This window comes from Uranotaenia lowii, chromosome 2 (assembly GCF_029784155.1).
Source record: "Uranotaenia lowii strain MFRU-FL chromosome 2, ASM2978415v1, whole genome shotgun sequence".
Classification (NCBI taxonomy): domain Eukaryota; kingdom Metazoa; phylum Arthropoda; class Insecta; order Diptera; family Culicidae; genus Uranotaenia; species Uranotaenia lowii.
Window position 1 is genome coordinate 183,625,103 of NC_073692.1, and position 27,916 is coordinate 183,653,018.

General features: G+C 35.9%; 1 long non-coding RNA gene across 1 annotated transcript; it reads right to left on the reverse strand.

Annotated features, from left to right (window-relative positions):
- Positions 1–2,227: 2,227 nt before the first annotated feature.
- On the reverse strand, positions 2,228–27,916 carry LOC129747784 (uncharacterized). The gene is made up of 5 exons (XR_008737579.1): positions 27,766–27,916; positions 15,171–15,507; positions 14,798–15,011; positions 14,473–14,695; positions 2,228–2,535 (listed from the first exon to the last, which is right to left on the reverse strand). It is a non-coding gene; the product is annotated as an uncharacterized LOC129747784 (long non-coding RNA).

The window sequence follows — 27,916 nt, forward strand, 5'->3', positions numbered from 1 at the left end:
ATTCAGCCAAATTTCTGTGGTACAAAATTTCAAAAATTATGGATTTAAAATCAATTGGTATATAATTTCAAAATTCAATATACAAATTATTGATTTCAGATTAGGCTGGAACAAATATCAATTTCTTCTTTTGTCTCCCCCCCCTTCTAAATTTCCAAAAACCCGAAGGGGAGAAAAAATAAAGTTTTAAGTATTTCATGGAAATTTTGATAAAAAATTCAAGTATCCGAAAGATTACAAGACCAAAAAAGAAATTTTTGGAAGATGGAAGTAATTTTACCATGCGTATTCTTGATTTTATTGAATTTTTCAATAAAAAGTTACATTATTTTATAGGTTTTGTGCAATGATATAGCATGCAATTTTTTGCATGCAAGATTTTGTGCAATTTATTCCAATTTATTTGTTTTTCGCATTATTTTTTATTGTCCCCCCCCTCGCGATGTTCCAACTCTGAGTGACAAAAGAAGGATTTGAAATTTGTTCCGGCCTTATTATTTGAATTTTTCAAATAGAATAAACATGCACAATTAAATCATGAATTTCATTATAAATTTTCTTTTTTTCTGGGATTTTCATATTAAAAATTTACTTTAAACTCTCCACTTACAGCATACAATCATACACATTCCTCTTCAGCAAAGCAGCTAGAACCTGGAACACTAAACACCACCATCTCTGACGGGCACAAAATATAGTTCTGCATGGCCGTGAGTAGCCGGGATCATGACTTATAAGGGCCCTCGATGTACTTATTCGAGTTCCCGATGCATGATCCGCAAGCAGGATCTCACGGTACTGTTTTGGTTATATTTGCCATAAGTTCACTACTCAAAAGACACGATGGTTGATACAAATCCAACAAAGTCCAGATCGTACCGAAGGAGAGGAAACCGCTAAATTGTCCTCAAGCAAGACCGATTGAAGCGTATAATAAAGAACTTAAAAGGGGAAAAAATTATATTTTCTCCCAAATTGTGTTTATACTGTTCATTTTAATCGTGCTTAGACTCAATGGGACACCCTATAGCAGCGGTCGAGAAACCGGGGTAAATTTCCCCAAATGGGGTAAAAGTGATATTCTTGGGGGTAACAGTGAATATTTTGTGAGTGAAAAGTGTATATTTTCATTTTGCAATTTTATGAATTTGTTGGTTTTATTTCGAAAGTAAAGAATTTAGCGGCATATGCAGAAGTGAATATTTCTCCCTGAGGCATCCAAATAACACGTTTTGAGAGCTCGCTCAGGGTTTACGGATACGATTTTTTCACTCTTCGTCATGGGGTAATATCAACATACATAGAAATGTTTTAGGGTAATGATTCAAAAAGTTCCCCGACCCCTGCCCTATAGGTATCTTTTTCCAAGAATTTGTTACAATTGTGATACAGCTCATTCGGCAAGTCAGCTACTCCTAAGACGATGTCCCTGTGTTCGAGCCCAAGAGTTGTACCGGATAAGTTTTTAATAACTGTCCACCTACTGCAACGTGAATACAATGTCGCGAATGTCATAATGCTAGTTAAACGACTATAATAGAAACGAAACAAAAATTTTGGCTACAATTGATAGCTGATAGATTCTCAATACACCACACGCGCTCCAAATCCTTTCTATATCTAGGGCTCGATAAAATGGGCCAAAACCTGGAAAAGTGTGAAACACTTACCTGATGATTTACTTCCTGAGCCCAATCGATTGCCGTTCGTTCCACTTTGCCAAGCTGCTATTGCTTTTGGGCCGTCGTGGATATAGCGCCGTTTGATTACAGAATGTCATAAAATAGGCCCCAAGTAGCTCCAGGAGATAAATATATTTTCTCGAACCTGAATTTATGACCCTGATGAATCTATCCTTGGGAACGCACCGGGGCAAACAGATTGTGCCATCTTAGGTTGCTCTTTTTCGGGCGAACCTGGCCGTTTTCTTGGTTTCTCCCATTCAAACGAAGACGAAAAGGGAAGCTCTGGCAAATTTGATATCACTTGGATAGCATCTTTTTTATGTTGTTCTTATTTCGGTTCTGGTGTATTATTTTGCGCTATCTTGACGCGGGGATTTTCCTCCACTGGATTTGGCCATAATCTGGCCCAAGTGTTGGGGTTTATATGAGATCTGTTTTTGTGACTAGGCTTCTATGCTTTCAGGTGTTGGGGGACTGTTAAAGTTCTAGGGAAATTGAAAGTGAGAAATCGGAAACTAATTCATGGCACTCGAGAGAACATTTTTTCAGACGTTTTATTGCTACATAGCGTTGAAACAGGTTTATTTGTGCTAGCATTCTTACATTTTATCAGAAGCAAAAAGTCAATACTGTATTTTGAGCACTAGGAAAGAATTTATTTTTTCTAGAAAAAGAAGGCACGCAAAACTCCAATATTAAACACTATCTGACGATAACGATGATACAATTGACTTTTCTATAACACTTCGTCATACGAAGCTTATGTATTATTTCTTGCAGGCTCTTCAATTAAGGGAAATGTTTGCTGAAATCAACTTTCGAGTCCATTCAAGTCATTCTTGCTCATATCCTGAAATAAAAAAAATCGAATATTTATTTCGAATCGTTACAATGAATTAAATAGTTCATATTTATTGTTTACTAGCTGACACGATATGCTTTGCTACACATTCTTAAAATAAATGAAATTGGTAGAAATTGTCAAAAAAAAATTTGTAGGTGTATTTTTGAATCAAAAAAGATTTCATCTAAGTGAAAGTTGATCTTTAATTTTTGTCTTTCAAAATCTGAAATTTTTAATAAGTTTTTGTAAATTTCATGAAATTTTTAATTTTGCCAAAATGTATGTTTTATTCGTATAGATTGTCCACTCTCTCCATCTTCCGAAGTGAGGAGGCTTACGAATTTTCATAAAAATATTGTTGGTATCTTTATATCGACACATGTCATATTTGGCTCCATCTTTTTTTATGAATTTTCAAGTTAGGCTAAATAAAATATGAAAAAAAATCTCTCCTTTCTATCGCCACCCTGAAAAAAGATGGTCTCAAATTATTCGTACGCAAACAACCTATTTTATAACAGATGGTCCTTTTTGATTGATAAGTGCTCGATTTCTGCCAAAAAAGCTGTATAAGAGAAACCGCTATCCCTTTCCAATCCACACCATCCATCCTGAGGAGGTAGGAGTTTCTAATAACTATACCCGGGTTTTTGTACCCAAAAGCCCTTTCATAAAAAATTGTTGTTTCATTGGTCAATGAACTCTTGACAATACAACAAAAGGAACCCCTTCCTCCCCCCCCCCTCTCCTTCCTGCAAGGCCGGAAAGTTTATAGAAATTTTATTAACTTATATTGATTTCAAATATCTTCCCATGTGAAATTTGGTTCCATTCTTTGATTCATTCTCAAGTTATGTTAACAAAATTGTATAAGGGCCCTTCCCTCTTACTGTAAACTAATTGGAAGAAGAGTGGTGTCTCAAAAAATAATAGAATTATTTCTCGTGCTCTAATCCTTTTCCATGTGAAGTTTGGAATGGGAGCCTCTCTACTCCCTGCTTATATCCCAAATAGAATAACAGAGGGGTTTCAAATAGTCTTGTAGACATGTCTCACAGCATATGCTCTCCCATACCAACTTGCATTTATCGGCGTTTACATCCATCCCATGCGAGTAGTCAATTGATGTCTTCTTGAAGCGCCGTACAGTCCACTCTCGATTCAATGATCTTGTAGATTTTCAAATCATCTGCGAACAGTAGTTTTAGCGATTGAAGGAAAGTTGCTAGGTCGATAATGAAAATCACAAAGATAAGCGGTCCTAGGTGACTTCCCTGTGGAACACCAGACGGCATAAACTAGTAGAATGAATTCCACGAATATTTATAAAGCCATGACGATGTAACAAGTTTGGTTGCCCATTCTGGGAATCCGTAGCGTTTAAGTTTCTCCATCACGACCATATGCGGCACTTTATCGAAGGTTTTGGCAAAGTCGACATATATTGAGTCCACCTGCAGATTTTTATCAGTTGCAGCATACAATTCACTGGCAGAGCACATCAAGTTGGTCAACGTCGATCTTTTCCGGATAAACCCGTGCTGGACTTCGGCAAGTAACGGTGTAGCTGTTGAATAGACTCTTTCGTACATCAAAACTTCAAGCACTTTTGAAAAACAGCAGAGGATTGAAATTGGCCCGTAGTTCTCCACACGATAAGCATTTCCAGACTTATAAATTGGAGAAATTGAAGCGATTTTCTAATGACTAGGAAAAACTCCTTCTGAGATGGATCGGTTAAAAATTAGACAAAGCGGTGTTGCAAGCGAAACAGCTATTCTCGAAACCAACGACGATGAAATTCCATCTGGACCTGAACCTTTCGATGGATCGAGCGTACTGAGAACATTAAGCAACTCTTGATCATTAAATAGAGGTTGCTGTAGTTTGACGTCATAGTTCGGCAGATTTCCAAAGTAGGTATCAGCACAGTCAGGAGTTGAGGTGCTATATAACAAATCAGCTGATTCTCTGATACTGCACACATGAAACGATACAGAAGATGGACTCGTTTAACGTTGCGTTCGATATTTGATATGTATCGTTTAAAGGCAGTATTTCGCAGGGCTAAACGAGATAAGATCGATTTTTTTTTATCAGATTTCTCCTTAAAGTAACGTTTCCGGGCATTGCGAACCGAATTGCAGCTCCTTCGTTGTTCAGACTTCCACCAAGAGAGCTTGAACGGTTTATGTCGGTTTAGTCGTCTAGGAGGGGTATACTCCAAAGTTGGTCATAAAAGGTGGAAACTGCACTACCGATATACAGATTGGCAAACGCTGAGTGCCAATTTTTTTCGGCTAGCAAATCTATCACACGATCGATATCACAGTGCGTAAAATCTAAGCTGCAAGTATCGGCGTTGGCGTTGACGTTCAAAGATATTTAACCGAAGTGTCCATAAAACACAAATTTTAAACAATATGATTATCGTTTATTCCAGATAAATACAAAAAAAGCTTACCAATTGAGCTGCAATCAAGAACAATGAATAGATGAGTTAACTACCCTTTCAGATGTATATCAACGACAATCAGCTAGAATTCAAAGGAATTTTGTGTATATTTGGATGGCTATAACCTATGTGGTTTATCTATAGGTGGGGACAAGACCCCCCCATTCATCGACGACATGCAACGTTTATGTTATTTAAAAAATCACAATCAAAGCACCCTTTTATTTAAGCTTTTTCTTCCTGACGCTCAGTATGGCGACGCTATGAGTTCTAAATAATAAACAACTTTATTTGCGTCCCAAACATTCCTCCTAATAAGTATCCATGGCTACATTTGGACGCCTTATACTTGACTCCGTGATGGCGTCGCGTTACGTCACAATTGTTCATAAGCAACTGTATGGATACAACGAACTAATACTACTCCCCACCTTTAGATAAACCACATAGGGCTATAACAACCTGTAGGAAAGCAATGGATTTTCCTATAATTTCTAATTCATTTATCATTAGCTCCTATCACACACTGCATTTTGGAATTCAATAAAATGACCTTTTTACATTTTATTTTAAGGTTTGGTTCAGTGTACCTACTAGACGTTGGTCGGGATGGATAGATATTGACTGAAATTTATGAAATTCACCAGCCTTGGCAAGGACATATTTTAACTGCATTTCAGGCTAGTAACCAATCATATTTGTCGAAGGACTTTTGAAGGTACACATTACAGGAAGACTACAATCATGGGCAATCCAGTCAACCATGCCTTAGAGGCCAAGGTCAGGTACATTTTTCATACCATGTTTTTCATATTTCTGTTTCATAGAAGGTAAAGCTATCTCGAGTGTCATCATGTATACATTGAGGTTTTTTTACGCGGATTTTTGAATTAGCGTGGTTTTTTTACGCGGATTTTCGTATTAACACGTTTTTTACACGGATTTCGCGAACTAACAAGGTTTTTGAGAGAAAATATTCTAAGACTTTTCAGAGGAAAAAACTTCGAATCTTTTTGTAGTTGGGAAAATCTTAGCTCTGAGACTAACAACGTGATACATGAGACCTGACACCTGACACCTCAAACCTGAGACCTGAGACATGAGACCTGAGACATGAGACATGAGACATGAGACATGAGACATGAGATATGAGACATGAGACATGACAATTCGAGGCTGTGTGGCAGCGGCCTAAAGAATACTGCCACTGGGATGGTCCATGTCGTACGAGGCGACTTATCCAGTACCTCCCAGATACGTTTATCTCATATTTCTGTCTATTGGAAATCAATGAGATTGTATCTGGGAGGGGGAGAAAATGGGTGAAGGTCAATTATAACATGCAGATTTCAGAATTGTTTTCAGTTCGGAATTGTGTAAGCCAATTTTTGAATCTAAATCGGTTTTGAATTCTTGCTGATATTTTTGAACTTTTTGACCTATTTTCTCTCGGGGAGGATATGCCAATGGTGCGTATTGCCAAACATGCATTTGCACAAGCTGTATTCTTCCATATTTATTTTCTTGTTTTGCCAATTTGGAAAATGATCTATTATTTAAGAAATATCTTTGCTTTCTTGGTAATTCTTTTAATAAAATCTCTACACATGTGATTCTTAAATGTAAATCTCTTTTATGTACACATCGCTTGCAGCCCAATTGAGGATTTCTTTATTTTTTGGCAATCTGTTAAGATTGGCTAAGTTGAAAACTTATAAAAATTGGATCTACCTACATAAATTACATCGGTAATATTTGTGACATCAAATAAATTCTTCATATTTGTCCTTGTTTTAACACTAGTGTCCAGTGTCTTCTATCTTCAGTTTGATAACACCCTCTTGTGGAAGTAAATGGCCTTTTAGAAATAGATATTTAATTTAAAAATAACCGACCTGGTACTTCAATCATGCGAGCCGTACAAATGTCGTTTTCAAGTAACAAATGTTCAAAAAAAAAAATTTTTTTTTTCGCTTAGGTAGCCGAAAAGCTTTTAAATTTATGGTTGTATCTAGTTGGAAGTCAAAACTAATATCGCATATCGACAGTTATTCCTGTTTCACCAAATATGTGTAACTTCTTTTGTATTGACACATGTGACAAGTTCAATTTAGCTTCAGAATGGTTAAATGTATGGCATAGAAGAGTTGAATCTCCTCTCGTTTCATTTTCTGATGTTTCGTTATCATACGCCAGTCCTGGTTCTGGAATTTACTGCACTAGTTTCGTGCATGTGCTTTCGTAAATATCGCTTAAATTAAAAATAATGTTGAAAACTACTCGTTACTGTACAGATAGCCAAAGGGCTTTAAAATCGCTTCCCACGTCCAGTTTATAAATAGATCACAAGTTAATAAAAAAGCCTTGCTGTCACATCGGATTGCTATGTATCAAAATTCACCTACTTATGCACTCTTCAAAGCTGCATTTTAAATTTCACTTTAAAGAAACTCATAGTAGCTATCTGACCAGAGCACTAACTGGTCTGTAAAAAATACAAACTTTGTATAATTAATCTCCTGTTTGGTTTAACTATGATTCTGAGGTAGTAGGTACTACCTATATTTTCCTTCCACCTAGTGTGTGATTGCCCTTTTTTGACCGACTACATTTCATTGGTATGTCTGACTTTAAGTTAGAAAGTTATAAAGAAGAAAAAAAATCATTTCAAATGTAATTTTATGAAGTGCAAATGCTTGAAATCACTATGTGGATAGGCTAAATGCCAACTTAAATCATTTAAAATCATTTAAATTTATAAGTCCTCACTGTAGCATCCTGGTCGGAGCATTCTCTGATCAGTGTAAAATCAAATCTCCTCAAATAATTTATGATTCTTAAGATTCTTTCCAACATACACATAACTGTCTCTCGTTCGCTTTATAACTTTTCTGACTCTGCCTATCATGTAATAATTGAATCTAATTCTAAGAATTTAAACTAAAGTAACATTTTGTCACTCTTTACCTCATAAGAGCTTTAACGCTTAAAAATACCTATGTGGATAGGCTTTATGCCTTACTTTGTCAAGAATTCCCATGTGGATAGGCCACATGCCATGTTTAATACATTGAATTTATTTTCTTATCCTTTTTATAGGTTTTCAGATTTCTCAGGTATATGATGAAATCTGTAAAAAAAAGGCTAGGCACAATTTTCCCGTTTGTTTGGATAACGTGCCGCTTTTAAGCCTAACCCTTTTCTGATACCTGATACCTGAACAACGTGATACATGAGACCTGACACCTGACACCTCAGACCTGAGACCTGAGACATGAGACCTGAGACATCCTGAGACATGAGACATGAGTTATGAGACATGAGGCATGAGGCATGAGACATGAGACATGAGACATGAGACATGAGACATGAGACATGAGACATGAGACATGAGACATGAGACATGAGACATGAGACATGAGACATGAGACATGAGACATGAGACATGAGACATGAGACATGAGACATGAGACATGAGACATGAGACATGAGACATGAGACATGAGACATGAGACATGAGACATGAGACATGAGACATGAGACATGAGACATGAGACATGAGACATGAGACATGAGACATGAGACATGAGACATGAGACATGAGACATGAGACATGAGACATGAGACATGAGACATGAGACATGAGACATGAGACATGAGACATGAGACATGAGACATGAGACATGAGACATGAGACATGAGACATGAGACATGAGACATGAGACATGAGACATGAGACATGAGACATGAGACATGAGACATGAGACATGAGACATGAGGCATGAGACATGAGACCTGAGACATGATACCTGAGACATGAGAGCTGAGACTTGACCGTTAAGGCGATGGACGTATAACGTTAACCATAAGCAAACATATTATAATCAACATTGGTAACTCTCAGCATGCTTCATATACTCTAGCAAGGACATCATGGAGCATAGCACCACCCCATGGAGAAAGTTCTTACTAAAAGAGTCAAGTTGGCGTGTTTCTTCGAGAATTTCTTTATTTGTTTATTTTTTCATCAGTAAATCTATGTTGTCAATAAAATTTGTATCGTCTTAAATTCAATGGAATACCGGTGAATACAAAATCTTCCATTTCAAGGAGATTTTCATTATCAATATTTGCATTTCAGATTACCGATTACCCAGACTGCAATGCCGAATAAAATTCGAGAGAAATAGAAATCTTTGCTTAGACTTCGAACGCAGTAAAATTACCAACGATGGCTGAACATCGATCGCCTCCAGATGCTTTCTAACTTAGAAAAGTGAGATGCAAGCTATTTGTGACCGTAGGATGCTTGTTGTCAAAGCAATTTTGCAAATAAAGAATTACGAGAACTGGGCCAGCAGGCGAAAGGTAGTCTGTCATAATGCTACTCCATGAGCTAAAGTTTTAAGGTGAACATCGTGGAGGATTACACACATTGAGAGGAGATGAAATGCCTTTCGCTTTTCGTTTATGCGGTTGGGCTAGGCTTTTTGTTTCGTTTGATTGCTAGCATAAGCCCTGTGGAAGTTCATGCTTCAAGATAGATTCAAAGGATAAGGAGCGAAAAACGTGGTTCCAGAGAATAAATGAAGCTGGAAGAAAAAGTTGTTACCATTTGCATTCTTATAATCAAACAACTGCATGCGTTAAGCAGCTTATTAAGAACTACGTCATATGAATCTGAAGAAATTATAATCGTGGCTCCAGAGAGATAATTTTCGATATTTTTTTTTACTAATCGTTTGAATAGGAAACAAAACTGTTCAATAAAACCAATCGAAAATTTATTGACATCTCAAAACATATCAGTTTCAGAATAATTGAACGGAAATAAATCATTTGAAAAGGTTGCATAGGAGATCCGAAAAGAAACAAAATCTTTAAATTTGATTTTTCGTTATGTACCCTTAAGAAGTTTGAGTCTGTTTTATTGATGTTATAATTATTTAATTAGGAATAGTTTGAAATATTTCGAATACGAAATAAATAAGAAATATCACATGAGAATATAAGATCATAAGTTTATTGTGAATTGTGTTGAAAAAAAAATTAACTGATGTTCAACTTCATGCGCTTTGAGGAAACTTTTGATGTTTTTTCGCCTTTCGTTTATTCTGTTCGTTGCATCTGTAATCCATGTTCAAGATCTGGAGCTTTGCTTTGATCAGCATATTGATATATTTATTGGCAACCAATCTTGCGCAGGATGTGCAAAGAATATCGGCAACTGAATAAGGCCACATTAAAGATTCGATAATTCTCCTTTTAATTCCGACAGTTGATTCTTCTAGACACCCCTGCGACTTGTTGTCTTCATTTACCAAATCTGTGCCCCGGAAATGAGCAGAACAAATCTGACTGTATTTTGTCAGTGACGGGTTCCGACAAAAATCTCTCCACTTTTCGGAAGCTCTATAAAAAATCATAATATTTTGTTGGTAAGATCATGGATAGATGATAAAAGTTATAACCATCTTACCTATTTTTTGCAAATGTGTTGTAAAAAGAAACTGATGTGAATGCGGTTTTTACATTGGGACAGTCTAGAACTGCACATCGTCTCCCCATTCTTGCAAACTATTTTCTTTTTTCACAACTATCCCTTGTTTTGATTCGCCTAACGTCGTATTTACTTTCTTTTTTTTCAAAGTATGGTTACTGAGATATAAGCCCTTATTCTGGTTTACGGCGTATCTGACTTTCGTTCGAACGGATACTTTCGATCGAATTCGAAAAAGCTATTCTTGTTTTCGTTCGAACGCGATACGTTTTAAGTTGGTGTTACCAGATCATGTTCGAAAAATCGAAGCACCCGGATTGGACAAACTGACGTTTCTCGTCAGAAAATATATTGTAAACAACTGTTTTGGTTATTGTAAAATTTTATCGATCTTAGTCGGTCGTAACAGAAAACAGAATTTTCGTGTGTTTTTTTAGTAATTTTCCTATGTGCGCGGTTTTTTTTATGTCGAGATCCACGAGTGTCCGGGTGGAAGGTGTCAGAAAAGAGGAGGCGATGTAGCTGATTCGTTTTCGTCATCGTTTAGCAGCAGCAAACTGGACCCTTAAACATTTCAATCTCTAGGTACAGTGGGCAACAAACAATGCTATTTTCTAGATGCCCCCCCAGGAGCTGGTTGATTCTGGACGCGAGAAGCTGTTCGAAATACCAGCCGGTGATGGTTGTGATAATGCTGCTGCGGTTTGAAATCTCACCCGCAACTTTCAAATAAAAGTGTGCTTTAGACTTTTTAATAAAAAAATAATTATTCACTTTAAAAAAACAACTTTTTCGAACCACATCAATTCCATAACCGTCCAACTTCACAGACTTTTCCCTCAAAAGCCCAGGATTAGCAGCATCAGATTCGCATTTGGCAGTCCAGTGAAAGAATGAAAACCAAGGATTTAGATTGAAAAGAAATTTAAAACTTGGAATAAAAATTTCTTTGGTCTTTAAAATTTTGTAATTTTGAAGAACATTCAGTTTCATGGTTTAAAGTCGCAATAGTTTCGTTATTATGAACACCCCAATCGGAAATAAATTTCATTGATCGCTTTAAACGGACATGATTCGCAGTATCAGACTCGCGTTTGTTGGCCCATAGAAGAAATACGTTCGAACGAAAACGGGAATGCAAAGTTTTGTTCGTTCGAACGATGTTCGAAAGATCGAACTGTTCTCATTCGTTCGAACGAAAACAAGAATACAAAATTGCAATACTTTCGAACGTATGTCATTCGATTGAAAACTAGAATAAGGGTGATATTGTGTTTTCTATGTTGTGAAATATTTTTGTTTCAGGCAACTTTGGTTATTTTCGTTTATATTTCTACGTTTAGTAAGAACTTTGATCACATGGAGGCGTGCATGTCATGTCTCCCATTTTTTTGGGAGTAAGGTATATTGATTATTATTATATTTGCCATAAGTGTATTGTCAACCAATATTAAATATTCACTGAGGTTTTTTTACGCGGATTTTCGAATTAACGCGGTTTTTTTACACGGATTTTCGAATTAACACGGTTTTTTTTACTCGGATTTTCAAATTAACGCGGTTTTTTGACCCAGATTTTTAAAAAACCGTAAAAAAAACTCAGTGTATATTGAATATTGGTTGACAATACACTTATGATTATCGTTATACGACCATCGCATTAACGGTCTTCCCGAATAAAGGCATGATTTCACTGTGCGGTCTAAAATGTTTGCTATAACGACTAAAATATTTGACAGTTAAATTTTATGTTCCATGGCTCTTTGCTAGTGCGTATTAAGGCTATGAACATTTAGGATCCGGGCAGTTCCAAACGTGTGTATTTTAAAAACTATTCATTTGATCGAAAAACTTTCTATGGAGGAAATGAAGGTGTTATTATGACATTTAATGTGAAAGTATAAAAAAAATCATCAATAATTTCAAGAAATAATCTTACTTTTTCATAAAATCTTTTTTTTTATCTTTGCACACTTTTTTCAGTCTTGTATTGATTTATATTGATTTTTTACTACAGAAGCAAAACCTTTTTTTTGAAAATCAGATATTTTACACAAACTAACCTGGAAAAAGCAATTGGAATCTGATTGGGACCTTTTCTTGAGTAGACATCTCGAAGAATTTGATCTCTTAAATCCGGTTTTAACATATATTTTTTTGTTCATCAGAACACATCTGTTATATTGCGTGAAAATCAGATGCACAGATTAAGATCTTTGGAACTGATCATTATTAGTTATTTACTTGGTGTCTACTAGTCAGGCAACACTTTTTGCCTGTCGGAAATGGATTTTTTGCATTATTTAAGGAGTCTTCATTCAGTTATCCCCAATAACCATAGACTTTTCACCAAATTTAAGATTAAGCGTTGCACTCAGATGGCTGGTTTGAACTTCGTGTGGATCCTAGAGTGACTCCTTATACTTCTTAACCATTTGGTCCGAAAAAAAATAGAAAAAATCAACAGCTCATGAGCTTTCAATTTGTGCAAAATTATTTTTAACGGGTCATTTTGCATCGTAAATATTTCAAATACACGTTAACTTAAAAATCTATCAAAAATAGACAAGATAGTCCTTTTCATAACCAACACAACGCTACTAAAGTTTTTCTTATCCGAGCTCTAGTAATTTAGCTATCACCGAAATAATGTGCCCGGATACTAAATGATCATAGCCTTATTCGAGTCTACTTGTATCAAGTTTCATCCAAAAAACCTGGATACCAAGAAAAATTGTTTGTATTCGTTTGTTAAAGGATTTTATCATCAACTTTTTTCTACCTTTTAAACCAAATAAAATTTTCAACTAAATTAGAAAGAAAAACCACCACAAACATTTTTCTAAGAGAGGCTGTACACATTATTTTTAAAGTACAATGTAATAAATTAAAATTTTGCAAAACTTTGTTTGAATTTTTTTTAATATTTTGGACTTTGTATTTCTTAAAAATATGTTCATGCCATGTGATCAAATCGTATTTCCCTCAAATTGGACGATAAAATAGGTTTCTTTATTATCCATTCCATCAATCAGCGGTTTGCGCATAAATATCACCCGCTATGCGCATTAGACTGAGTCGATTTGGGGTCATTTTTGAATTTCTCAAACCCTGGGGTCTAAAAAGCTTCGTCTTAGTCCAAAACTCATGCATGATTTTTTGCAAAATTTTTAACTAACGTTTACATGAGTAAATTTGAACTTTTAGTTTTGTATGGGAAAATTGAATATTTTGTACTGAAAAATCAACATCATTTTTGTTTCATCTGTGGAACCGAGCCAGCTGATGGTTTTTGTGCCAATTTATGAAATTCCTTAAGGAAATTTTTCGCTTAACAACTTTGTCCAAGACCGTAACTTCGTATCTTATTATACAAAATAGTTATTATCTGTTGAATAGGGATGTGTCTTTTCACACTGATAAACAATAAATTCAATTGACATCACTGCAGGGTGTCTAGCGAGGTATTGCGTGACTACTATTCATGCAATACCTCGCGAGGCTGAAGCAGTGATGTTAATTGAATTTATTGTTAATCAATGCGAAAAGACAAACCCCTGTTAAACCGCTAATAACTTTTTTTCCTAATCAGATACGAAGATACGGCCCTCGACAAAGTTGTTCAGCGGAAAATTTCCTTGAAGGAATTTTATAAATTGGCACAAAAACCATCAACTGGCTCGGTTACACAGAAGAAACAAAAATGATGTTGATTTTTCAGTACAAAATATTCAATTTTCTCATACAAAACTAAAAGTTCAAATATACTCATGTAAACGTAACTTTAAAATTCTGCAAAAAATCATGGATGAGTTTTGGACCAAAACGAAGCTTTTTAGACCCCAGGGTTTGAGAAATTCAAAACTGACTCCAAATCGACTCAGTCTAATGCGCATATAGGTACACTTCCCCTTAACAGAACCGATACAGTACCTGTTTATCCGTACAATAATCATCTATTAAACTAAAGGCATGATTCAAATTTTACCTTTCAAACATTTCATTAATGTTACAATCTTCTTCTAACAGCACGGAGAACACTGATTGCCGTAATCCACCTGATAGGTTGATCGATAAGTTGGGCAATCTGGTCGTGGCTGGAAGCGGCTTCGTGCATGCGGACAGATCCAAACGTCATCGTACATGGCCTGGGTCGTAGTGCGTGGGATGTAATGCTTGGTGGTGTACCCAAAGGTGCGATATGTCGCCCTCTATAATATAAAAACAGAGATAGTTTAACATGAAAAGTAAAGTTTCTCATAGGTATAAATCAATAAGGAGTAAGCATGCCGAAGAAAGAAGAACCTACTTACCCCAACAGAACAATGGGGACAATCTCGGGGAAACTGCTGAACTCGCTCATCCCAGCCGGAAATCTTCACCCGAACGTCACTGTAGCGGGAGATAATCGCATGATCCATCATCGTGACGCCGAAATTGCCAAAATTGCTTGCAGCAGAGTATTTATTGTCAAAGTTAAAAAGCTATGCCGCACTCAATACGTTTGTTTCCCGACACACAAACGATCTACCAGAAAATCAAGAATCGAAAAGAGGGGATAAAAATTCGTTAATTTATGTAGCTGTCGGTTGGCAAAATTGGCTTTGGATTTTTTTTGTGCTCATTTCACCCTGTAACTATGATCCAAACATTTGACCAAAGCGTTCGGGTGATTACCACACTTACTATTGTTTTCACCGCTCGCTGCCTCGGAAAGCTGGAAGGGATTTTCCGTTTGGTTTCACCGAAACCCTTGCACTTTAACCACGAACCAATGGCCACAGGAAAAATCCAATTGCATCCGGACTCAGATGCCGAGGGGGTGCGATTTTCGATATGTCCAAATCGTGACAATAAAATGGCACACCGGAAGTGAGACTTTAATTTATGCTCCGGACCGCTCCTCGGGTTCGGGTGGATTATTGTTCTCTTATTGGCGGTTCCGCTTTGCTGTCGGGCGATGCTGATGATGCTGGTTGTTCTTGGTTTGTTGGCTTACTTTTTTTGCTTCCAAAATCTGTAACTGAAAAGTGCCACCGAATTTAACGAAGCAATAAAACAATGTATTCTAGCATGGAGAAGAGTGATTCTCAAAACTTTTGACAAATGATATTACTACTTAAAACGAACCTACTTAAAACGCTCAGAATTTTTTTTATTCGATTTGTGAAAAAATATGTAGGTTGTCAAATCTTGTATGCTAAAAAATATAAATCCAGCTACAGAGGCTAGAGAAGAAAAATTTAAATTCGGTTATTACCGCTAAAGTTGTCTTTTAGAAAAAGAATTTGTCCATAAGGGTGGCCCTAAAATAGGAATTTGTTTTGGAATCAAAACTATTGATCCATCAAAACTGTAAAATCCACTTTTCTGGCTTCAACTTGTATGCATATGCATCGATTGGATAATTTTGACATTTGCTTTGAAAATCGTCAGATGATTAGAGTTAGTATCAAAAAGTTATTAAGGGTTGAAGACAGGTATTTGACATGAGACTGAGTCGATTGGGGGTCATTTTTGAGTTTCTCAAACCCTGGGGTCTAAAAAGCTTTATTTACAATGATTTACAATGATTTTTTGAAAAAAATTTAAGTAACGTTCTCATGAGTAACTTGGTACTTTGAGCTTTGTATGGGAATATGAAAATTTTTTAAGGAACAATGAACATAATTTTTGTTTTTTCTATGGAACCGAGCCTGATGGTGGTTTTTGTGTTAACTTATAAGTTCACAAAAGAATATTTTCTGCGGAACAACTTTGTCCAAGACCCTAATTTCGTATCTTCTTAGGCAAAAAAGTTATAAAGTGTTGAATGGGGATATGTCTTTTTGCATAGAAACACAATAAATTCAATTTACATCACTGCTGGGCAGCGTCTCCAATTTTCACATTCATTACAGAAAAATATTTCAAATGAAAGGCCAAAGCATGCTACTGTAAGTTTGCTTGCGATGATTTCAGTTGAAGTTCCTCGGTGTTTCGAATGATGATGACGTTAATGATTTTCAAAGTGCACCTGATGATTTTCAAATGAAAATCGAGATCTTCAATTTCAAACGAAAATGAAAATTGTTATTTTTATGTAATTTTTTGTTCAATCTTGTTTTTTTATTATAAACTATTTTAAAGAGAACCAAGCCAAGAGCTCTAAATTCATTTAATATTTATATTAATTAATTATTTAAGTAAGAGGAATCGATTTGAAAGCAACAAAAAATTTCTAATATTAAAAAAATATTACTTTTTTTGCAATTTTGATAGCTTGATTCTGTAAAAAACGTCCTATTATTTTTATTTTTAGACTAATAATCTTCTTATTTGAAGATTTTCAGCAAGGCATGAAAATAAAAACGATGATTTTCAATCGAAAAATTTTTCTTTCATTTGACTGTTATGCGGACCGGTCTGAATGTTTTGTTTACTGACTTTCATAGTAACCTGAAACTTAAAAGTTTTCATTTGGCGGCAAAACAAGTTATTCGATTGTGAACTTCCAAAGCAGTCTAGATTCAAATGATTGAATGAAAATTGGAGACCATGCTGCTGGGTGCAAGGTATTTCATGATCACTTTTCATGCAATACTTCGCGTCAATAAGTCAAATTACTAAAGGGTTAAACACGTACCTCCACAGTCCGAATTTCACTGAACAAAGGTTCCAAAAGGGAATTGAGAAACAAAATTTCTCGAATACGAACATGCACAAATCTTCTATAAATAGCTTTTTTTATAACATGTCAATCTCATCCACTCAGTATAATAGTTACAAATAGATCTCAAATAGCCTTCTATGGACATGAAGTGAATAAAAAATTGTCCTGAAATAGCCTTTTTTGTGTCATATCAACTGCATCCGCCATTTCAGGAGTATGAAATGTGAATAATCATCGCAAAAGGGCAATGTGGCACCGAAGTAAGAAATAAGAGGAAAGATTTTTTTTAATGTTACTTTGATTTATCGGCCTAGCGGTGAAAAGTGATGTCCTTTTTAGTAGGGACATCTAAAGATTATGAAATTTTTTTTTTATATAGATGGATAGAAGGTTAGAAGAAATGAAAGATGGTGAAAATGAGCGGGTAGAATTTGTCTAGAAGCATTACCATCACATACCAAATTTTTGTTCCTCATATGAGGAACAAAAATTTGGTATGTGATGGTAATGCTTCTAGACAAATTCTACCCGCTCATTTTCACCATCTTTCATTTCTTCTAACCTTCTATCCATCTATATAAAAAAAAATTTCATAATCTTTAGATGTCCCTACTAAAAAGGACATCACTTTTCACCGCTAGGCCGATAAATCAAAGTAACAAACAAAAATTACGGTGGTTAATCTCTTCATAAAATTAAATAACTTCGGCCAAAAAGAAATAGAAAACACGACATCATAGCATCGGTGGTTGGTCACTATCAGACTATCGACCGTACCGTTTCGCATGCAAACCCCGCATGTAACGAATGCGAAGATAACAAACTGAGAAGACTTAAACATCGATAGATGCGTTTCTGAGTTAAAGGGAGCTTATCTGAGCGATCACATACCATCTTTTTGTTCGTCCGCACTACAAGTTCTCGCTTGTGGGGCGGACCACGCTAAGCCTACTAATGTGTGGTGGTAGATGCAACTCTATCTGTATCTACCACTTCATAGTAGTAGGCTCGTGAGGAACAAAAATTTGGTATGTGATGGTAATGCTTCTAGACAAATTCTACCCGCTCATTTTCACCATCTTTCATTTCTTCTAACCTTCTATCCATCTATATAAAAAAAAAAAAAATTCATAATCTTTAGATGTCCCTACTAAAAAGGACATCACTTTTCACCGCTAGGCCGATAAATCAAAGTAACAAACAAAAATTACGGTGGTTAATCTCTTCATAAATTTTTTTTTAATTTTTGCTCATTTCGGGGCAGGTGTTCCTGGATGAGGCTGGGTCATTCGGCCGAAAGTCATGAGGCCGAAAGCCATTCGGCCGAAGGTCATTCAGCCGATGGACGTTAGGCCGAATGGGCTATCTGGCCGAACAGGCCACTAGGCCGAATGGGTTATTCGGCCGACGGTTATCCAGCCGAATGCTGTTAGGCCGAAAGGACGCAAGGCCGAAAGGATAATCGGCCGAATGATCCCTAGGCCGAAAGGTCATAAAGCCGAATGGTCATTAGGCCGAATGGTCACTAGGCCGAATGGTCATTAGGCCGAATGGTCGTAAGGCCGAATGGTCGTAAGGCCGAATGGTCGTAAGGCCGAATGGTTACTAGGCCAAATGGTCAACAGGCCGAGTGGTCATTAGGCCGAATGGTCGCAAGGCCGAATGGTCGCAAGGCCGAATGGTCGAAAGGCCGAATGATCGCAAAGCCTAATGGTCGTAAGGCCGAAAGGTCGTAAGGTCGTAAGGCCGAATGGTCGTAAGACCGAATGGCCATAAGGCTGAATGATCGTCATGAATGGTTGCTAGGTCAATAAGAAATCTTTTACACATGTCGGCATGCTAGTCCGAAAAGTCATAAGGCCGAATGGCTGTTAGGCCGAATGGTCGTTTGGCCGAATGGTTGTTAGGCCGAATATTCATAAGGCCGAATGGTCATTAGGTCCAATGATCATTAGATCGAATGATCACAAGGCAATCCATTAGGCCTGATGACCATTCGGCTTGATGACTATTGGGCCTAACGACCATTTGACCTAACTACTGATCGGCCTAACTACTGAGCGGCCCGACATGCAAGAATACGATAATATGTCTTATAGGCCTAGCATAAATTCGGTCCAACGACCATTCAGCCTAACAACTATTCAGCCTAGAGGCTATTCATTCGGCCTAATGACCATTCGGCCTAACGATCTTTCGCCTTAACGACCATTCGGCCTTGTGACCATTCGGCCTAGTGACCATTCGGCCTAGTGACCATTCGGCCTAATGACCATTCGGCCTAATGACCATTCGGCCTAACGACCATTCGGCCAAATGACCATTCGGCCGAATGACCATTCGGCTTAGTGACCTTTCGGCCGAATGACCATTCGGTCTAACGACCATTCGGCCTAGTGACCATTCGGCCTAATGAGCATTCGGCCTATCGCCCATTCGGCCTGATGACCATTCGGCCAAATAATATTCGGCCAAATAACCTTCGGCCTAATGTCGCATTCGGCCTATTGTCCTATTCGGCCGAACATCCGTCGGCCTTTCAACCCATTCGGCCTAGCGACCATCGGCCTAACATCTTTCGGCCTATCGGCCTTCGGCCGAATGTCCGGCCCCCTTCCTGGATGTGCCTAGCGGGTTAAATACGCCTACAGCCGAAAAAAAATTGCTGACAAAACAACATATCTAGTCAATGCATTTTGAAAGTGATACGCTTTGAACATAAGGTATAAAACAATTTGATGATGCTTGCTTATGCTTATGCTTATGATACATACACAGCCAGATCTTGTCAGCATCCCGGTGAGTAGTAAAAATACATTTACTACTCATCTTAACTCGGCCGGGCCCACTGTGCAATATTGTTTACGATTTTTGATCACCGCCAGTTGTTGTTATCTTTTTAAGTTGATATTTTTCGGTGATTGTTGAGTCAAAATAATAACAATTTCTTTACGTTTCGGCCTACTGGACAATTTCAGCCATCTTCAGAAAACTGTATTCAGGTAAAAATATACAAAATTTAAAAAATTAACACACTTAATTCACACAATATGTCTTAAAATTACTTCACTTTTCTCCACTTACAAATTGTATCGCCGTATGCTTCCGTTACGGCTGTCTTATTTAATTTTATTCCAAAATTTTAACCGCTTCTAACAGCTGGTGTCCAGCATTCTCGGCGTCGGTGTCGGCGTCGTCGTGATGTCAGCTGGAATCCTCGTGCTTGAGGTCGTCGTGTTTGAGTTTGTCGCTTTCGTTTTGAATTGAGGCGTCTCTCTAAGTTTTTTTTATAATTGAGCTATATATTTTCGAAATTTCAATGGAATCTTGTTTGATGTTTACTGCATTTCCTTTCTTCAGTTTTATGTGCAATGTTTCAGCTGTTTTCCTTTTCCCTTCTTTCTAAAATATACGCTCTCTCGAAGTTAAATTTGTGATTTTGTTCACGGACATGTTGTGTTAATCCTGTGGCTCCGGCGCTTTGTTTGAGGCTTGTTTTATGGTTTTTAATCCGTTTTTCCAGAGTTTGTGATGTTTGGCCACAGTATTCTTTGCCGCATTCACATGGGATTGAGTGAACAAAATCACAAATTTAACTTCGAGAGAGCGTATATTTTAGAAAGAGTAAATGAAGAAGGGAAAAGGAAAACAGCTGAAACATTGCACATAAAACTGAAGAAAGGAAATGCAGTAAACATCAATTATAAAAAAAACTTAGAGAGACGCCTCAATTCAAAACGAAAGCGACAAATTCAAACACGACGACCCCAAACACGAGGATTCCAGCTGACATCACGACGACGCCGACACCGACGCCGAGAATGCTGGACACCAGCTGTTAGAAGCGGTTAAAATTTTGGATTCAAATTAAATAAGACAGCCGTAACGGAAGCACACGGCGATACAATTTGTAAGTGGAGAAAAGTGAAGTAATTTTAAGACATATTGTGTGAATTAAGTGTGTTAATTTTTTAAATTTTGTATATTTTTACCTGAATAGGGGAGATGGGGGCATAATGGCCACCTTAAGGAAAACGGTTATTTAACCATAGAAAATATCTATAATATGGAGGTTACATTATTGTTTCGTGTTCAGACACTTGAAAAGCCTATTCCCTAACGGGCTGAAACGTGAAAAACTAGATGAAAACGTAAAAAATGCATTTTAAAAATTTTTCGCCAAAAGCTGAAAACCAGCCACTGTGGAGGCATAATGAGAACCCCCCCCCCCCCCCCCCCCCCCCCCCCGAGGCAGTATGAGCACCATTAATCAGAGCAAGATATGCGTTTTTGCCGGGGAATCTAGCAGCGAATTCAATTCGATAAAGTCAGGTGAGTCGTAGATTCATCAAACAAAGCAATAACTAAATAATCTAGGTCTGTTTGTAGAATACAAACAATTCACGCACGCTCATACATTAAGTGCTTTGTTCGGAGGATGATGCTACTAGCCGTATAATGTAACAATAAAAAAATCACCTCGAACAGAAATCTAACTCTAGTCTTTTGATTACCTCTCCGACACCTTACCAATAGGCTAAATGTCGGATGAAAACTAGTCAAGGTGTGGCGCTATAAATCAATTTTAATTCGCTGCTAGATTCTACGGCAGAAAATGCTCATTATGCCTCGATAATATGGTGCTCTATATGCCCCTAGTCAACAAATTTAAGTAAAAACGTGTTTTAAAATTGATAAAAGTGAAAAATCAAAAATTTTATGATGGTAAAAATTGAGAAACAATGTGTACATCATGTTGCAGTGCGTACATTATAGATCAAGGTTATTTTAAGATCATAAGAGCTTATTTCGTGGTGCTCAAAAATTATAATATTTTCGTAACTTGAGAACCAAGCTAGTTTTTTTTAAATATCTCTGTAAAGATGATAAGGAGATTCCTTTTTTTGTGAAAAATTAATACTACAGGAAGTACGAAACAAATCCTAATGAAAATTTATTTAAGAAAATACGCACTTTCGTAGAAAAGCGTAGTTCTCATTATGCCTCGGGTGCTCGTTATGCCCTCATCTCCCCTACAGTTTTTCTGAAGATGGCTGAAATTGTCCAGTAGGCCGAAACGTAAAGAAATTGTTATTATTTTGACTCAACAATCATCGAAAAATATCAACTTAAAAAGATAACACTGTGCAGTATTGAACGCAGAGACAACTGGAACACAGGGAGGAAGAAACGTGGACAACAGCACCATAGGTTTCCATGATTATAAAATGTTTGAAATATTCACGTTGGAAGCACATTTGCTGAAATTTACTGTGCTCCTTCATGGTGGCCCATGTGAATTTGTCCTTCTATGAATTGAAATGAGGTTTCTCTGCACAGAAATCCAAAACATTGCAGCATAAATTGAATCAGTTAATAAATTTCAAATTTAAAATTACTTTACTGAATGTTTAATCAAACTACATGTTCCAGATTATTGTGCACCATCATCTCTGGTCATCGACCTTCGGTATAGCGCCTTTACTCGCTCTTGAAAATAAATATTGTAAGGGTAGAGAAAAAAATAGTAACACCATAAAATCTTTTGGAATCAGCCCTTTCAAAAGATTTTGCGAAATAATTGTGAAAGTACACATTCATGACTGACTAGGTATCTAAACAAGTACAATGTGTCGTCATAGATATGAATCAAAACGAATAAAATTACATCATTAAATAACTTACCGCCTATTGAACTTTAGCAGTGAAAACTTTGGTAAATATAGAAAATTTTAAACCTGGAATACGATTTATATAACGAGCACATAAACAAACTGTTGGGTTCCAAGACACAACATAATTGTAAGAACTCGCTTATTTTAAGTTGATTTCTGACGTATTTCTTATGCGTATCTTATCATTCATCAACCACTTGTTAAATCATGAAAGTAATTCTAACACAACTTTATAAACGAAACCCGGAAATGTTTCCAACATAGCACTTCTTAAATCGAAAAAGTAGGTTGAAAAAGAAAAACAAAATTGTCTGCACTCCCCGCAAATTTCGGGGGATCACCTCAAATCTTTTCATAAATTAATAAGCGGTATTTCAAAACTTTCAAATTCTGAAGGCTCACAGTTTACAACAAATTAATGACTAGGATAATGGAACGAACTCATCAATTGTTGAAGTAGCATGTGTGTTTCCTTTCGTAGCGAATCATTCAACGATGTTACGAGGTGAACGAATGCAACGGAGAATCGGGTCGGGCACAATAAATTAAACATGCAATTATTGATCACTATACATTATCCACTTTTTCCCAAAAAAATCACAATTTTACAATAAGAAACTAGTTAAACTTAAAAAAATTAATTTTCACCGCGACGGAACGAGAAAAACACCTAAGGTAAAAAAGAATTTGATGAATTTACAAACTAAAAAAAATTTAAAAATTCATACAAGGTTTTGATACCTTTTGATGTTATATTTTGACTTTTAAAAATTATGCGTATAAACCTTAAACGAAAACTTGGGAGGTTTTTAGTTCTTATTCAAATAAACTTTTAAAAATTAAACATATTTAAGCTTTACGAAGATTAAATAATGTTTCGAAAGTGGAATAAGAGAGTGTTTTTGTACGCACCGATCGTTTGTACAATGCCGGAAAAAACAAGTAAAATAGAATAGACTAATGATTTTTATAATGAAAACTTCGAATCTAAGCTCTAACCATCATTTTAAGAGAGAATTGAATTGAAATCTTAATAATAATTGAATATCTTAAAACAGATTTGATAAAGTGTTTTTTTTTTTTGAGTTTTATTTCATAAAATTTTATAAGCCATAGAATTTTTTTTAAACTTACAGCGTTATTGTATGTCAGTTATCAGTTTCAAGCACTTTCATTAAAATTATTTGAAAATATTATCAGAGAAACTGAAACTTTGGTCAAAACATAAATAGGTGCATTAAGTCCGCACGGTTGGGGTTCAGCAATTCAGACAATTTTCATATTAAAATCGATATCTCGAAAACTGAAGTAGATTTCAACATAAAAAAGCTCCAATGTAATTTTTAGATTTTTTGTATTGCTTATGCAAGTGCTTTTTGAAGCTAGTATGAAGTTGTTAAGCAATTTATGCGAACTTTGTTTAGTTTGTTTAGCAACTTTAAAATTGAGCTGTAAAGAAGTTGTATAACAATATATGGTTGAGCTGATCAAACCTGACAGGACAATGAAATCCGAACTTTCGGTTGCTTGGGTTCACCATCAGGGCTCATATTAGGAATTCTTAATAATAAATCGGATTGCATCATCACATTCAGGCCCTATAATTGAGCTGAAATTTTCATATTCTAATTTTAAAGTTCAATTCAGATTTGTAAGGGAAAACACCCACTTTGTAACGGAAAATTCAGAGTTCAAAATTTCAGGAGCACACATTCTGTTAACACAGAATTACCAGCATAGCCGACATACACATAAAATATTTAATGGTTTTTTTTTTTTGAAAATTCGAATTTACCTGTAATGTTAAATTTTCTGCTAGATGTTACTGAAGTTTGAATCAATTTTCATTCATTTGTGTCGTACACAATTCTAAAGAAATTGAAATGTTTGTACACTAGGAAGATTGAATTTCAACTCAATCAGGCTCGATTTAGAGATGCTTCCAAGCGCTCAAAGTTTCGGGTTTTCGACCCTTAAAAATCACCAAAAAGAGAACGACAAAAAAACGGGAAAATCGAAATATTATTTGTTTTTATGTCCAATGACTGACAAATGATTGAAACGTCGAGATCCGGTGTAATGTCGAAAAAAATAAATTTAAATTTGTACACCAGTTAACAACGTAGTACTGAAAAATGAGTTTGATTGCAATTTTCCTGGGAATCTAACTTGAATGCATAAAATTATTGTAAAAACTAAATGCAAGGCCCAGAAAGCAAGGAAAAAGTAAACGCGAATGATGTTTTTGGATTTCGTCAATGTATTATGTCTCCTACGATGATCAAGAGACTTGAGATACAGTACCGTTCATAATTGTATAGAAATTGGAAGAACGCACACCGTCACTTTGACTTTGAACTTCCATAACTTTTTACTCTGATGATATTTTTCGATCAAACTTTCTGCGTAAGATAGATCAACTATCACACTATTATATCACAAAATTTGAGCTTTCTAAAGATTATATGGCCAGAGATACAGTAATTCTACGAAAATCGGACTGTATGGACTTTTACCATTCAAACTGTAATATCTCAGAAAATACGCAACACTTCTTATTGAAATTTTGCAGGGTGATTGTTGAAGTATAAAATTAACATGTCTGAAGTTTTCTAAAAGTTCTATTGATGAGATCATAAGTTTCGCAATGTTCAATATTTCAGGCAAGAACCATAAAATGCAATTTCTATAAAATTTTGGACGAATGTTTCTATAGGAAATCATATTTTATGTATAAAAACCAGTAAGTCTGTTTCAATCCAAAACCTAAAACAATTTTGTGACATTCTGATTTCAAAACAAAAATGGATCATTTATTCAATTTTTTAATATTTCATTGCTTCTGTTAGACATTATTTGACTGATTTGTGGATGGAAAAAATATTGTTCTCATTAATCGTCCAAAATTCTATAGAAATCGTATTTTTAGGTTCATGTCTGAAATATTGTACATCGCGTAACTTTTGATCCCATCAATAAAACTTTTTAAAACCTTCAGATATCCTAACACTATATTTCAACAATCACTCTGTAAAATTTCAATAAAAATCGTTGCGTAGTTTCTGAGATATTGCAGTTTGAATTGTAAAAGTTCAAAAAGTCCAATTTTCGTAGAATCACTGTATCTCTGACCATAACATTCTTAGAAAGCTCAAATTTTGTGATAGTTGATCTATCTTACGCAGAAAGTTTAATCGGAAAATATCATCAGAGTAAAAAGTTATGGAAGTTCTAAGTCAAAGTGACAGTGTGCGTGCTTCCAATTTCTAAACAATTATGAACGGTACTGTATGTGATTGAGTTGTTTATAGTTCTAATCCTGACGCCTAGTGTAGATAGAGTAATATTGAAATCAGTCCATGTAGCAGGTTATTTGATTCAGGTATCGAAAATCAGGAAGGACTGACTTTTTGATGGGATGATATGTAATAATATGAGATGATATGTATGTAGATGTACATAATTGCAAGGCCAAATTATGATATCATTATTATTTGAAGTTTGAAATTTATGAACATAAAGCATAACTCAACAATACCTATTTATGTTATCTTACTATATTTTACATCAAGGCATATGCAGTTTCGTTCAAAAGAGAATGAACTCGCGTGAAGTTGCATACTCTCTCCTAACTTTGTCAAACTGCCTTTTCTCGCTCGGTTAGTATTTTTTCATCAAATTTGCACACAATTTGGATCAACTATCCAACATTTGCTTTAAAAAATTTGAAGACATTACAACGACTGGAAAATGAGATACAGCTCTTCACGTAAAAAAGGGGAAAATTATAATTGCTTTACCGAATTCGCTGTATCTTTGACAATTTACATTGAAAAATCCTGAAATTTGATCAAAAGATGTAAAAATATATAATCTAGAATCGGACAAAATTTCGTCAAAATCGGTAAATGTGATAAAAAATGGGGCCGGGTAGAAAATAAGGGTCATTATCGCCCAACAGACTATTTTTTTTTTTGACGGATGGGAGGCATCTTGCTGCAGCTAATGAACAATGTTGGGAAGAATTTTACAGACTAGTTTTGAAATAATTCAACAATTTCAAAAATTATGTTCTAACTTTAATGGGCCATTACTTTAATAAAATTCCATTTAATGGCTTCAAACCTGTCCAGTTATGTTTTTCGAATAAAAATGATATTATTTCACTTAATCAATTATTGCTGTACTCATTTAAAAACAAAATCATGTCTAAAAGGGATAATTTGTTGCTCCGCTATTAGGAAAATGTGATTTTTTTCTGTTAGCAACTTCTTGATTCAAATCTCTTGAATTTTCAAGCCTATATTTTAGTTTAACAAACTTAAAGGACCACACGTATAAAAGTAAGCTCCTTTCAATATCTTAAGTTAATTTATCTAAGAATCACTGAATCCCCCTTCAAAAGATGGAAAATAAATTGTTTGAATTACGAGCACATTGTTTCGGGCAGCTGCTGGACGAATGGACGAAATAAGGAGAGTGCATTGTAAAAAAAAGCAATACGTACAGCACAGCCATGCACCACGTTTGCGGAAAAGCGTCCAATTGGGAGAAATTGAGGCACGCCGGAAAGTCCAATATATTGATACGGCCATATGACAGACCGATAATGCACAACGGCGCTCCGAAAATAAAATAAAACACAACGAACTCACACACAATATCTCGCTCCCACTGACTGGCAGAAAATAAATTTCCCAAAAAGACTCCCTCCGGACGTTTGGGGAAGCATAAAACACAACAAAGTGCTGCTGCAACAACATAAATAACTTCCGGAAAAATGAAAAACTGGCCGGGTGTGCTTTTAATGAGTGATATTTGCTCGAATCCATTTCGTTTGTTAATGTAGGTAACGGAAATTCCAATCAGTAAGAAACATTTTTCACCGGCGGAAAAAGACAATTTGCAAACACACATTAAGCAAATGAAAAGGAAAGCGAAGGCGACAACTTACCCGATCAGGTGTTTTGCCTTTCTGACTGGTCCTGGAATTTTGCGAATTTTGACAGGAATATTTTTTGGATCACGAGTATTTTTTTTGTTGCCTCTCACCCTCACCGGTTGAGTGTTTACGTCGGAATGACTTTTGGTAATGTGTTCCAAGT